This window comes from Bos taurus, chromosome 22 (assembly GCF_002263795.3).
Source record: "Bos taurus isolate L1 Dominette 01449 registration number 42190680 breed Hereford chromosome 22, ARS-UCD2.0, whole genome shotgun sequence".
NCBI classification, from domain to species: Eukaryota; Metazoa; Chordata; class Mammalia; order Artiodactyla; family Bovidae; genus Bos; species Bos taurus.
The window spans coordinates 33,012,667-33,027,695 of NC_037349.1; the positions used below are offsets into that span (position 1 = coordinate 33,012,667).

At 39.4% G+C, this 15,029-nt stretch overlaps 1 protein-coding gene across 1 annotated transcript in view; it reads right to left on the minus strand.

Annotated features, from left to right (window-relative positions):
* The window catches only part of TAFA1 (TAFA chemokine like family member 1), a 508,893-nt gene that overhangs the window by 47,382 nt on the left and 446,482 nt on the right, over window positions 1–15,029 (minus strand).

The following is a 15,029-nucleotide window of genomic DNA, read 5'->3' on the forward strand; positions in this document are numbered from 1 at the left end:
GTGGTACATATACACAATGGAGTATTACTCAGCCATTAAAAAGAATACATTTGAATTAGTTCTAATGAGGTGGATGAAACTGGAGCCTATTATACAAAGTGAAGTAAGCCAGAAAGAAAAACACCAATACAGTATACTAATGCATATATATGGAATTTAGAAAGATGGTAACGACAACCCTGTATGCGAGACAGCAAAAGAGACACAGATGTATAGAACAGTCTTTTGGGATCTGTGGGAGAGGGAGGTGGGGGATGATTTGGGAGAATGGCATTAAAACATGTATAATATCATATAAGAAACGAATTGCCAGCCCAGGTTCGATGTAGGATACAGGAAGCTTGGGGCTGGTGCACTAGGACAACCCTGAGGGATGGTATGGGGAGGGAGGTGGGAGGGGGGTTCAGGATGGGGAACGTGTGTACACCCGTGGCGGATGCATGCTGATATATGGCAAAACCAATACAATATTGTAAAGTAAATAATAATAATAATAATTTAAAAAAAATTCCCAGGTGGTGTTGACACTGCTCATCCATAATAGAATAATAATAGAATAATAATAGAATAATAGACTAGCACTGTTCTAGAGAAGTGATGAGCATATGATTTGGTCTCAGGATCCCTTTATACTCTTAAAAATGGTTGGGGATCCCAAATAACTTTATCTGCTACTATTTATGAATACTGAATTAGGAATTAAAACATATATTTATTGGTTTAATCTTTGAAACATAAGTGTGGTGTTGGAGAAGACTCTTGAGAGTCCCTTGGACTGCAAGGAGATCCAACCAGTCCTTTCTAAAGGAGATCAGCCCTGGATGTTCTTTGGAAGGAATGATGCTGAACCTGAAACTCCAGTACTTTGGCCACCTCATGCAAAGAGTTGACTCATTGGAAAAGACTCTGATGCTGGGAGGGATTGGGGGCAGGAAGAAAAGGGGACGACAGAGGATGAGATGGCTGGATGGCATCATCGACTCGATGGATGTGAGTTTGAGTGAACTCCGGGTGATGATGATGGACAAGGAGGCCTGGCGTGCTGCGATTCATGGGGTCACAAAGAGTCAGACACGACTGAGCGACTGAACTGAACTGAATAATAAATCTCATGTTAATACTTACTTATTGTAATGAAAAGAAATTACATTTTCAACATGAAATAATAAGCAAGAAGAGTGGTTTGTTTTACAGTGGGTAAATCTTTTTAACGCCTGGCTTAATAAAAGGAAGTTGGAGCTTCATATTTGCTTCCATACTCAGTCTGTTGTGTAGCAGGAAAAGGGGGGTCCTGATATTATATAAGGATATTATATTATCATAAGAGTCTTTAAAGATAGTTGTGGATATTCTTTGATACTCAAAACTAAAAAAGTAGTCATTTCTTAAAGTTTATTTTCAATACAGCTCTGAAATTGCATCAGTGAACTTTCCATACTTATTAACATGGCAGTTCAGTCATCTTCACTTTGAATGATCTTACCTCCATGCAAGATTCTGTAGTATATTCACTGGAATGTATTGGTTTACTGAATTAAGCAGATTTTTCAAATATTGACATATGTTATTATATTTTAAAAATCACATTTGTTAATATAACTACCAATTATATCAGAGAAGTCTGTAAGAACTGGGAATCTGTCAAGCTTAAGTTCTCCAAAATTTTAATTTTTCACTTGAAAGCTTGAGCTTTATCATTGGCAACAAATATTGTCAGTTGTTTCCCTTGGAAGTGACAGGCTTACTTTTTTTTTTTTAATAAAGAAAATGTATGCCAAAGAATAAATCTGAATAATCATAGTTTGTCAACTTTTTTGATAAAAATGATATTCCATTAAAAAAGGTGGCTAGTTTAGTTTGCTCTCTGATCAATTACTTAGTCGTCCTTCTAGAAAAAATACTTTTATGTAAACTTATCAGTTTATCCCACAGACTATTTAAAATATATGTGTTCAAAGGTTTAGATTAAATAAACGAGTAGCTTTTACTGCTTTATTAATGGCATTCTTAAGTAAAATGGGCATTTTAAAACATTTTATTGTGAGCATATGTTGGTGAATAAAACAATGGTTACTGATATGTTTTGGAGAAATTGCCTTAATTTATGCTAAGGCAACAGCGATTTTACCCATGGTTTCTTTTGTATCATTCGTGCAAGTGTCAATGAAAAAAAAAATTATTGCTATTGTGAAAGAAGTGTTGAACATGCAGCTGCCTTGAAAGAATCTAAGGGACCCCACCTTCGGGGGTGGGGTCACATTTGAGATCACATTTGAGAATCACTATTCTAGAGAATAATACTGGAGAAGACAATGGCACCCCACTCCAGTACTTTTGCCTGGAAAATCCCATGGATGGAGGACCCTAGTAGGCTGCAGTCCATGGGGTCGCTAAGAGTCGGACACGACTGAGCGACTTCACTTTGACTTTTCACTTTCACGCATTGGAGAAGGAAATGGCAACCCACTCCAGTGTTCTTGCCTGGAGAATCCCAGGGACGGGGGAGCCTGGTGGGCTGCTGTCTATGGGGTCGCACAGGGTCGGACACGACTGAAGTGACTTAGAAGCACAGAATAATACAGAGTCAATACAACAAATGGAACTTTGCATGCAGATTTATTTCCTCTGACCATCACAGCATTTTAAAATATGAATTAGCTGTAAGCATTTAATAGCCAGGAGATTTCATATAAAAATCTGAGTCCTGGGCTTTTCTTGAAAGATCAGAGACATGATAACACTGGACTCTCTTTCCTTCCTCATAATAATGGACTGGCTACCCTTTACATGAGGCAGGCTCCTCTCCAGTTGGCACAACCGCTCCCACCTCAATTTATCTCATTCATTACCTTTACTTTCCTAGGTACAAAGCAGTCTAAGTCTGTAAATGCTAGTATTATGATAGAATGATGAAAAGCAAAGCCTGTGAAGTTAATATATGTAAGACATACAATCTCAATCTTTCTATGACTAGCTATGTGACTTGTGAAGTGACTCTCAGTGTTCTTATCTTTCTTAGTCTCAGTTTTCTTATCTTCCGAATGGGGATAATACTATGAAAGTTGTGAGGATTAAATGGGATTATAAAAGTAAAGAATTTTGCTCTGAGTCTCTCAAATCCCTAAGTTCATAATAGAAGTTAGTTCTGTTGATGATGCCAATGGTGACAGAGCCATGTATTCAACCTTCACAGGGACCCTAGAAGTTATGTGGTCTCGTTTTAGAGATGAGGAAAATGAGGCACAGAAAGGCAATCAATGACCAGCAGCCTCTCTACCACCACCTGAAAGAACAGTGAGACAACAATAAATACCGAGTATCGAGCACTTCCCATGCTGCTGGTATTATGCTAATCATATCCATCACCTCAGCTAATCTTTACAAAACCCTGTGATAGAGATATTTTATTGCCATTAAACAGATAAGAAAAGTAAGGCTCAGGGACTTTAAGGAAGGTTCTCAAGTAGAGCCTACTCAGACAGAGCTACATGAACTCAGAGCTACAAAGTTTTGGTCTTTAAGAATCTCAAGTACTGAATCCACACACAACACTGGTTTGTACTGAAAATACATCCATCTATCTAGTCTATATCCATCTTTACTGGTCGCTGATTATCAATGCTTATAAGGAGGAAATCTGTGCTAATTCCTGCAGGCCTGTGGACATCATATCACATAGGTGCTTCTTTCTGTGGAAATTCTCCAACACACGCCAATGAAAAGAACAAGCAGAAACATCTGAAAGACTACATGTTCCAATAAAACTGATTTATAATTTATCACATCACCTTTTGGTAGAGTTGACATTAACAGACGTTTCAATGTTTATAGAAATAAACACACACTTTCCCCTTCACAAATATGCCATAATTTGTGAAGCATATAATGAAGCATAATTAACTGGCTGTGAAAAATTAAAACCAAGAACATGGTTTTGTCAAATAAATAATGAAGGAAATTCACAGTATGTTCTTAAGAAAAGCTCTCCATGGTTTGTGACTGTAATTAGAACCACCTGAACTTTGGCAGAGAGTACTATCAAATTTCCCAAAACCTTTGCTGACATTAGAATATTTTGGATTTAGGTCACATTCCTGGGCAACTGACATTCTTTTTTATTTGCAATTAAATTCTGGAGTTTTCAAACACTCTCCGACCCGTCATAACATTTCTATCTTTTCATAAGTTTAAAAATAACCTTGCTTGGGTTAATTGGATCCCAAAGGGTTGTAATTTTTGGTATTTTAATTCATTTTGTCCTTGGCTGATTGTCAAAACTTACTGGAAATAAAGCTTCACAATAAACTCATAAGTCTAAATGGTTTCAGAAATGAGCATACCGATGACACAGGGTGAAGCCAAAATGCCTCTGAGAAGCCTTGGAAAGCACTAGTTATGATGATAAAATGCCAAGAAGCCAGATAAGAAGTAGGTAACTCAGTTATCTATCTTACTTCGGTTGCCAAATGCCCAGATGTCATGATATCTGGGTAATTAAATGTTAACCATTTATAAGGATTACTGCTGTGTTGACAGCCTTAAACATGAGTCCATTCCACAGACTTGAGAGATCATCATTGTTAAACGGTGCTATGCTTTGTGCCACTTGCTGAATAAGTACAATAGTGTTAGTCGCTCAGTCTTGTCCACCTCTTTGTGACCCCATGGACTGTAGCCCACCGAGCTCCTCTGTCCATGGAATTTTCCAGGCAAGAATACTAGAGTGAGTTGCCATTTCCTCCTCCAGGGGGTCTTCCCAAACCAGAGACTGAACCCGGGTCTTCTGCATGGCAGGCAGTCTCCTGCATTGCTGGTGGATTCTTTACCAACTGAGCAACCAAGGAAGCCTGCATAAGTACAATGCATTCTCTTAGAACAACAACCTTGCAAGTGCTCTCTGAAAAAGTGAGTAAAGATCCTCTTTTGATAGATGAGAAAACTAAGACTTAGAAAGATTAAGGTTCTGCAGAAACCACTGAGGCTTAGAAAGATTAATAACATGGGTAGAAACCAATGAAAAACACCCTGATGCTGGGAAAGATTGAAGGTAGGAGGAGAAAGAGGCAATAGAGGAGGAGATGGTTGGATGGCAACCATTAACTCAATGGACATAAGTCTGAGCAAACTCTGGGAGATAGTAAAGGACAGGGAAGCCTGGCATGCTGCAGTCCATGGGGTTGCAAAGAGTGGAATACAACTGAGCAACTGAACAGCAATGACTGAGCAACTAAAGAGCAGCAGCAACAACAACTGAACTAGTATATGACAAAGGGAAGATTTGAACCCATGTCTGTGGCATTTCCAAGTCCAGGCTGTGCTTAGGCATGGAGGCATAGGGTGACTCAGGGCCTGCAAATGGAAAACCTCCCAGGGGCCAGGCAGATGGCATGAACTTCTGAATGTGGTTCAGTTTCAGACTGCAAGTAATGGCCAGAATGCTAAGGAACTGGACACTTCATACCTTGCCTGATAGTTTTCAAATCCAAAGTTCCAAAAAACACGATGCATGCAAACCAAAACAGAATCCCGTGATCTTCCCAGTTCTTCAGCTGGCTGCTCTGACGCAGACAAAATTAAGTAAAAACAATCTTGTAAATATGGGCTGCTTTTTTTGTTTAGCAATTTTCACTTTAGCCTAAATGAGTTGTTTAGAAAGCAGCTCAAGTCTGTTTCAATAAGAATTTAGCAACGAATAAAATTTTCCTTGCTACCAAATTTAAATGAAGTATACGTGAAACTTCTCAAAGCAGTGCCTAGAGTGGAGTCAGCAATTCTGAGCTCTCCTCTTAAATCCTTGCAGTAGCTTCTTACTGTAGCAAAATGCTCAGTTCAGTATTCAAAGATTCCTGAAGATTAGAGTTCAAGGTGCTAATCAGTGATGAACTGCCCTCAGGCAAGTGGCCAATGAGGGGCCCTGAATCAGCTAATAAATGAATAACTGGGCATTCAAATCTAATTGTCTTGATATTGAATTCTCTATCCAGTAGGCACAAAGACTTTTACAATAATTCTAATTTGCCTTTGGAGTGTCAGAGAAGAATGGAAACATTTTTTTTTTCTTTTCTGGAGTGTTAGAGAAGAATGAAAATATCATAGATGTTCCCTAATAAATATGATAGTGAAGGACTGGGTTTCAATATTGTATCAACATTATCATCAGATACATCAGTTTTAGTATCTAAACCCTGCATTTGCCAGTGTGTGCATGCTAAGTCACTTCAGTTGTGCCCAACTTTTGTGAACCTATAGACTGTATAGCCTGCCAGCCTCCTCTGTCCATGGGATTCTCAGGCAAGAATACTGGAGTGGGTTGCCATGCCTTCTTCCAGGGGATCTTCCCGACCCAAGGAATGAACCCACTTCTCCTGTGTCTCCGAAGGAAAAACAGGATTGAAGGACTTTTCCTAACTTTCTAAGGAAGCCTTTGGCAAAGTAGAAAAAAAATGTTCAGATTTATTTAGCCACTATTACCTACGTAGTGTGCCTGGGAAGAGTGCGGCTTCATTTAAACAAGCGGGTATTTTGGAAACAACTGGCTGGAATCAGGTAAACATCTGGTTAAAGCAGCTGGTGAGTTGACAGCATTTACCCTTCTCCCCCAGCTGGCTTGCATGTGATAAGGTAGTGGAGTCGACTATCAAGAGAGATTTTGTAGCCTGTAGCTGTGGAAATCGCTAAGAAGAGAAAAGACACTTATTTGTTCTGGGTGGATTAGAAGCCCTAGAGGCTGGGGACTGTAACCAATGAGCCCTTTCGTGGCTTCCTCAAGTGTGTAGCTACAGCTGCATCCTCCTCCTTGAAATTTCAATAATCCCTCCACCTTTGCAAGGGCACGTGTTGCCATGGAAGGCAATCAAGAGATGGGTTAAAACAGCCCTGGTTATGATTCTTGCCTTGAAATTAAACTCTAGCAAACAAATTGTTTCCTTTTTCCCCGAGAAGGTTTTAAATCCAATTTATTTGAGGTTTCTATTTAAATTGAAAATACTGTAGCATCTCAGGCAAAGTGAAATCAATCTCTTTAGAAACAGGAGGAGGAGAAGGGAGAAGAGGAGAATGTGGGCCAAGTATATGTAGATTAAAACTTGCTTTTTCAAAGATTTTGAAATATGAAAAACTACCTCTGCCCATAAGATTAATGATGGATCCTTGGGACAGAACCACTCTGTTTAACTGCTTTCCTGGCTGCCTAATAGGCATCCCAAACTTAATGTATCTAAATTCAGATTCCTCATTCTGCTCCTGCCTGGTGTTTCACTCCTAGGCTTTGCTCACCCACAAAATGGAACCAACAACTGAGTTGTTTATACCAATCCCTAGAAATCATCTTTCAATCCTCTCTTCACCTCACTCCCCAAAACTAGTTCATCAGACCTTATCTCAACATATCTCAAATTTATCTTGCTGCTACTATTACCTTGGACCATCACCTTTCATCTAGACCAGTTCAGCAGCCTCTTAACTTGTTCCCCTCACTTCCACTCTGGTTCTCAAGAATCCATTCCCTGCATGACAGTCAGAGATCTCCCTGAAACTCCCAACATGGTAGCCACTAACTAAGTGGCTATCAAGCCATAGAAATACCGTCAGTTCCCACTGCGATGAGCTTTAAGTGTAAAAGTACATTGGATTTCAGAGATGTTGCACAAAAGATAAAAAAAAAAAAAGGAAAAATCTCATTAATAATTTTATACTGATTATATGTTGAAATTACAATATTTGGAATGCATTTGGATTAAAGAAGCTATATCAGTGAAGTTAATTTCACATGTTTCTTTTCGCAACAGTTAGCAGAAAATTAAAAATTATATATTTGTATTGGCTAGCACTATAATCAAATAGATCATGTTCCTTAAAAATCCTCTTTTAGCTTCCCATAGCCCAAAGTCTGAGCTTTATTATATAACAATCTATAAAGCCCTAAGTGATCTGGCTGTTGATTTCCTCTTATGTGTCTTCATAAACTCTAGGCTCCAGTCACACTGGCTTTTTGCCTCTTTTAAGTGTATAAAAGACATTCTCCTCTTAAATGTTTTTCACATACTTACAGAACATTTGTAAATGTGCTTTGTCCCCCATGAAATATTATATAGATCAGGTATTGGCAAACTATGGCCCACAGGCCAACTTTCCCTCCCCTCCCCATACCTTACATTGGCCCCTTCCTCCAGCCATGCTCATCTGTTTACATCTTTTTTTTAAGTTTGTTTGGCTATGTTGAGTCTTAGGTATGGCACATAGGATCTTTCCTTTGAGTGCATGGGCTACGCAGTTATGGTGCTCAGGCATAGCTGCCCTGCAGCATATGGGATCTTAGTTCCCTGACCAAGGACTGAAGCCGCATCCCCTGCATTACAAGGCAGACTTTTAACTACTGGACCACCAGGAAGTCCCTGTTTACATATTCTTTAATGACTACTTCCTTGCTGCAAAGGTGGAGCTGATGATTTTTAAGAGAGACCATATACGGACTCCTGGCCAAAGTTAAAAATATTCACTATCTGGCCCTTTACAGAAAACCTTTGTTGATATATAGATAGACAGATAGAAGTTATGCAGGATCCTTTATGAGCTGGGCCTTGTCTGTCGCACTGGTGTCTTCCCAAGCCATTTCCTCTCTTCCATCCTAGGCTCCAGCTGAGCCAGACCACACGCAGAGGCCTGTAGGCACTGACTTCTCCCAGGGTCAGACCTTTCTATTCATTTCCTTGGCCGGAAACGTTTCTCTTCCCTACATCTGGTGAAGTCCTATGTTAGTTGCAAGAGACAGCAGAAATGACTCTGGCTGGTTTAAGAAAGAAGTGGAATTCATTGGTTCCATAAACGAGTGTGGGACTGCCTGGTCCAGAGGTTTAAGCTATGTCAGCAGGAGCTGCTTTCATTCTCTCCATCACCATGTTCTTCTTCCTCTGTGTTGGCTCTAATCACAGGCAGTTTTCCTCTTGTGGTGCAAAACAGCTTCTAAGAGCTCCCAAAGCTATAAGGTTCCGGAAGTCCCAGAGAGACTGTTCTGAATTGGTTCTAATTAAACCATAGGCCCATGCCTGAACCTTTTGCTCACACTGGACAGAGGATGTGGTATTTTAATTGGCTCAAAGCTAGGTCAATTGTCAGCCTGCTGAGTGAGGTCTGCAGACCATAAAGCAGAAGGGGAAGAGTATGATCTTCCTGGGGAAAATTAGGAGAAGAAGGAAATGAGAGCTATGTGGCTAAAATCATGGATGTTTGCTACCTTGTCCTTGAAGTCCTAATGGACACACCATCACTTTCTTTTGGGTGTCTCCACAGATCCCTTTACTGCTGCTTCAGTTGAATTCTACAATCTGGTCTCCTGTAACCCTGGGCTTTCCTCTACATCAGCACTGCTCACACCACATGGGAGTAAATGGTTACCTTGCTTCTTTTCTGCTGGGGCTTCGAGCTTTTTGAAACAGGACTTTGCTCTTTGTATCCTCAGCATACAAACACAGAGACCACTATAGAGGAAGAGCCCAATACATGCTGAAAAATATATGTAAATGTGGACTTTAACCATTCTTCTCCTGAGTAAGGAATAACCATACAAAGATTGTATTTTAGGAGGGTTACTTTGGTAGTAACTGGTAGGGTAAATCTGGGAAGACTGTAGCTAGAAGGCCATACTATATTACAGAATGAGATGAAGAGGAATGAAAGGGGCTAGACCATGACTACAGGAAAAGAGATGAAGGAACCTGATGTCTAGAAATTTTCTTTCTATATCACTCATCCAGAAACAAGGTTATAAATTACTGATCAAAAGCTTCAACCAGTAAAAAAAAGCTACAGCTACTGTTCACTGATACTTGCCTAAGTGTTAAACGTTTGTATTTGTTTTATATAAATTAAAAAATTAAAGTCTCTCAATGCCACTTGAGGTAAGCAATATTCTAATTTTAGAGATGATAGGGAAAGAGCTTTAGCAATGTTAAGCAAGCTGTCCAAAGTTATGCAGTGAATCAGGGTACACTCTAGATCTGAATGAAAATCTGCCTCCAAAAACTGTGTTGTTTTTAATGACAAAAGAGGTAGGTGATGCTTCTAAAACTCTTTTAGGTCCCAACCAAGTAACTCTGGGGTTGAGAGTCCATATTATTTTTAACTATTTGAGCAAGACATAACTTGCCTGTGGTAATATTCTTTGTAAAAATTGATTACAACACCCACTGTTCATGTCTGTTGGCATAGTAATTCCTCAGTAGATTTCTCTGATAGCACCTGATAAAGTCAGAAGTCAAATAATGGTCACAACATGAATGAATAGCTCATGGGTGTCATCACAGGATCTGGGATTATGTATCAGATACAGTAAAGACATACTGGAAATAAATCATGCATATTCAAAAAAAACATAACTGTTTTTAAGGTAGCCAAGCTTATGAAGGATTTTTGTAATACTTACACCCTCATTACTTGCTACATGAAGCAAAAAGTACTGACAATTAATTAGATTACGGGCCCACTTCTTGCTCTCAAAAAGTTTACAATTTAAAAGGAAGGAAAGAGACACATAAAGTCTTGAAGATTTAAGTTCATAGATCCTAAGAGCTAGAAGGGTTATTCCAGGTCATTAGGCCAATGGTTCTCAAACTTCAGGATCCTTCAGAATGACCTTCAGGACTTTGATGAAACACAGGTCTTGGACCCTGCCACCATAAGTTTCTGGCTCAGGTGGTCCTGAACAGACCCTAAGAATGTACATTTCTAACAAGTTTCCAAGTCATGATGATATTACTGGTATGTGGATAACTCTTTGAGATCCATTGATTTAGGCCAAGTTTCTTATTTTGTAAATGAGCTAATCCAAGCCCAGGGAAGTATAAGACTTGTCTGAAACTACACTAGCTAATTTTACAGTTGAAAATGAGGGAAATAATTTGTGGACTCCTCTCTAAGTAAAGGTGTGTATACATATATGTATACATATGCAGATTTCTTTTTGTGCCTATGAAGCATTCATTACTCCTTCTTTTGATCATAAGAATGCTTTCACTCCTCTGTGTTCCTATGATTTGAGTGGAATTGATGTCATGTCCACTTGCAGAGATAAACATATAAAGAACACCTGGAAATAAGTCCAAAATTTATCTATCAGAGGGATCGCTGATTAAGCATGCATGTTTTCCAGAATCTATCCTGAAAATAAAGTTTCAGGTTTTATAAATATATCAACTAGCATTGTTTTAATAGGAAAAAAATCCCAAAAGATCCATCAAGAAAAGAGCATTCATCTGATTTATGATAGATGCCTGCAATGGAATCTATGCTGTCATTTCAAAAATAAGAGAGATGTACTGATAATGATTCCTGAAACCCTTGAAGAATTCTTATTTAGGACATTCAAAGAGCTATAAGATCTAGACAGTGAGGAAAAAAACAAGCTATAACATAGCTATGACAAACCTAGACAGCTTATGAAAAAGCAGAGACATCACTTTGCCGACAAAGGTCTTTAGAGTCAGAGCTATGGCTTTTCCAGCAGTCATGTATAGATATGAGACTTGGACCATAAAGAAGGCTGAGTGCTGAAGAATTTATGCTTTTGAACTGCGGTGCTGGAGAAGACTCTTGAGAGTCTCTTGAACCTCAAGGAGATCAAACCAGTCAATCCTAAAGGAAATCAATCCTCAATATTCATTAGAAGGACAGATACTGAAACAGAAGCTCCAGTACTTTGGCCACCTGATGCAAAGAGCTGACTCACTGGGAAATATTCTGATGTTGGGAAAGATTGAAGGCAGGAGAAGGGGATGACAGAGGATGATATGGTTGGATGGCATCATCGACTCAATGGCCATGAGTCTGAGCAAACTCCAGGAGATAGTGAAGGACAGGGAAGCCTGGCATGCTGCAGTCCATGGGGTCACAGAGTTGGACATGACTGCGTGACTGAACAACATAGTGCTTAGAGTTAGCATTTATGCAGGGCACAGGAATACATATATTCACACAAATACACTCATAGCACGTGAGTTTGTATGTGTGTGTGGAGCTACTGTTTGTAGGGTAGAGCACTATATATTCTTATATATATATATTTATACATTATATATCCTTAGAGCACTATATATTCTCATATGTATTTATATACATACATATACCTTGCATACATATACATGCATATACCTTAGAGCACTGTATATTCTTATATATATTTATAAACATACATATACCTACATAATAATATAAATGTGATGACTATATATGTGTTAAAGTGATGTAGCTCAGTCATGTCTGACTCTTTGTGACCCCATGGACTGTAGCCCACCAGGCTCCTCCATCCATGGAATTTTCCAGGCAAGAGTATTAGAGTGGGTTGCCATTTCCTTCTCCAGGGGATCTTCCTGACCCAGGGATTGAACCCAAGTCTCCCGCGTTGCAGGCAGACACTTTACCATCTGAGCCACCAGGGAAGCCCATATATGAGTTCAGTTCAGTTCAGTTCAGTTCAGTTGCTCAGTCGTGTCCGACTCTTCGCAACCCCATGAATCGCAGCACGCCAGGCCTCCCTGTCCATCACCAACTCCCGGAGTTCACTCAGACTCACGTCCATTGAGTCAGTGATGCCATCCAGCCATTTCATCCTCTGTCGTCCCCTTCTCCTCTTGCCCCCAATCCCTCCCAGCATCAGAGTCTTTTTCAATGAATCAACTCTTCGCATGAGGTGGCCAAAGTACTGGAATTTCAGCTTTAGCATCATTCCTTCCAAAGAAATCCCAGGGCTGATCTCCTTCAGAATGGACTGGTTGGATCTCCTTGCAGTCCAAGGGACTCGCAAGAGTCTTCCCCAGCATCACAGTTCAAAGGCATCAATTCTTCGGCTCTCAGCTTTCTTCACAGTCCAACTCTCACATCCATACATGACCACTGGAAAAACCATAGCCTTGACTAGACGAACCTTTGTTGGCAAACTAATGTTTCTGCTTTTCAATATATATCTAAATAGTCCATAAAGTTACTTTTCTCTCTGGAATCTCTCTGATAAAATAAAAGTACAGAGCTTGGTGTTTGAATACATGGCACTTGTATACATTTTTCAATTTACCCACCCATGTAAACAGTATTTTCAACATCTGTATACTTACAAGTTTCAGTTCAGCTTGTTCTTATATTAATGGGGAAAAAAAACCTGTTGGATGCTTCAATGTGGCATCCAGCTGTCCCAACGTGGAACAGACGTTGAGGATCACTTGTCACAATGTCTTAAAATTGGTAGGTTCAATCTACACAAACTTTCTTTTATTCATCATTTCTCATAGCTTATCAACTACCATGCACAGAAAAGATTCCAGAATTTGAGGGAAGGATGATTATTTAAACTTTTAGCATTTTATGGGAGGTGAATAAATATTCATTGAGAAAGTGTTCCGTGTTTTGCAGGTTCTAAGCCTTACTGAAAATAATTTTTACTTGTCTTTGCTCTTACTTCCCCTTCATGTCCTAGAAGTTGCTGGATGTTTTTTCTCGAACAGTTTGCTGGAAGTTTTTCAGACCTCTCACTTAGGAAGGGCCTGCTGACTTTTTGTTGTTGTTGTTGAGGAACATGAGCAGTCCAAATAAATATGCACAGGTATCCTGAGCACATAATAATAATAAGCATTGCCGAGAATTCTCCTCAACTCTACTGTCAACTTGGCACACCGTGTTCTGATTTGTTAAACAAAGAAAGCAGCCAAGTTGGGAGTACCTAATGAGACAGCAAATGCTCCTGCTGTCACCGGTGAGAATCCAAGAATCACAGGGAGAGTGTCTATCACACCTCTAAGGATCAACTTCAGTCCTAATCTCCGAGGCTCCTTCTAGCTTTAAAATTCCATTTTATGATTGAAAAACTTCCTCCCTTTTCTAGTGAATAAAACACAAGATCCAAATCTCTCATGATAGACGAATGATCCCCAAGCCCTTAGTGGAATTGCTTTTATATCGCTGATGGTCTGTGCACCTCATTTGAAATCTCCAGTTCTAAAACTCAAATTAAAGCGACAATGGTATATTATTATACATCATCAGTATGATTAACCCCTCCTGTCACCAAACTTGTAAACACCACGTATTGTCAAATATGTAGAACAATTCAAACTCTCATTCACTGCTGGTAGGAGTATAAACTGGAAACTCTTCAGAAGACTGTCTGTCAGTATCTTTTAAAGCTGACAACAATGCATATTCTTTTAACCAGAAATTTCACTCTCAGGTATATATTCAATAGAAACACTAACATATATGTATATCTATACATGTAATATTTGTAACAGTCCCATACTGGAAGCTACTTCAGTGCCCATCAAAAGTAGACTAAGTTACAAAACATGGCATGTTCATTTTCTGGAATAATATTACAAAGCAATGAGACTCAACACAATTATTATACAAAAAAATATGGATGATCTCACAAACAAATGAAGCTAAAAATAAGACATAAAAGACCATATTGTGTTAAGGAAGTACATGTGGGTGCATGCTAAGTAGCTTCAGTCATGTCTGACTCTGCAGTCCTGCCCATGGGATTCTCCAGGCAACGATATTGGAATGTTGCCATGCACTCCTCCAGGGTATCTTCCTGACCCAGGATCAAACCCACGTCTCTATGTCACTTGCACTGCATGACTCAGGGAACCCAAACGGGGCTCTGTAACAGCCTAGAGGGGTGGGATGGGGAGGAAGGAGGGAGGGAGGTTCAAGAGGGACACATGTATACTATGGCCGATTCATGTTGATGTTTGGCAGAAACCAACACAATTCTGTAAAGCAATAATCCTTCAATTAAACAAATAAACTTAAAAATAGTATATTGTGTTTATCTCATTCATATAAAATTTTAGAATTAATTTTCCTATATAGTAGAAATTAAAGCAACATTGTAAATTAACTATTGTTGTTGCAGTTTAGTTACTAAGTTGTGTTCACCCCATGAATGTGAACCCCATGGAATATGGCTAGCCAGGATCCTCTGTCCATGGAATTCTCCAGGCAAGAACACTGCAGTGGGTTCCCATTTCCTTCTCCAGAGG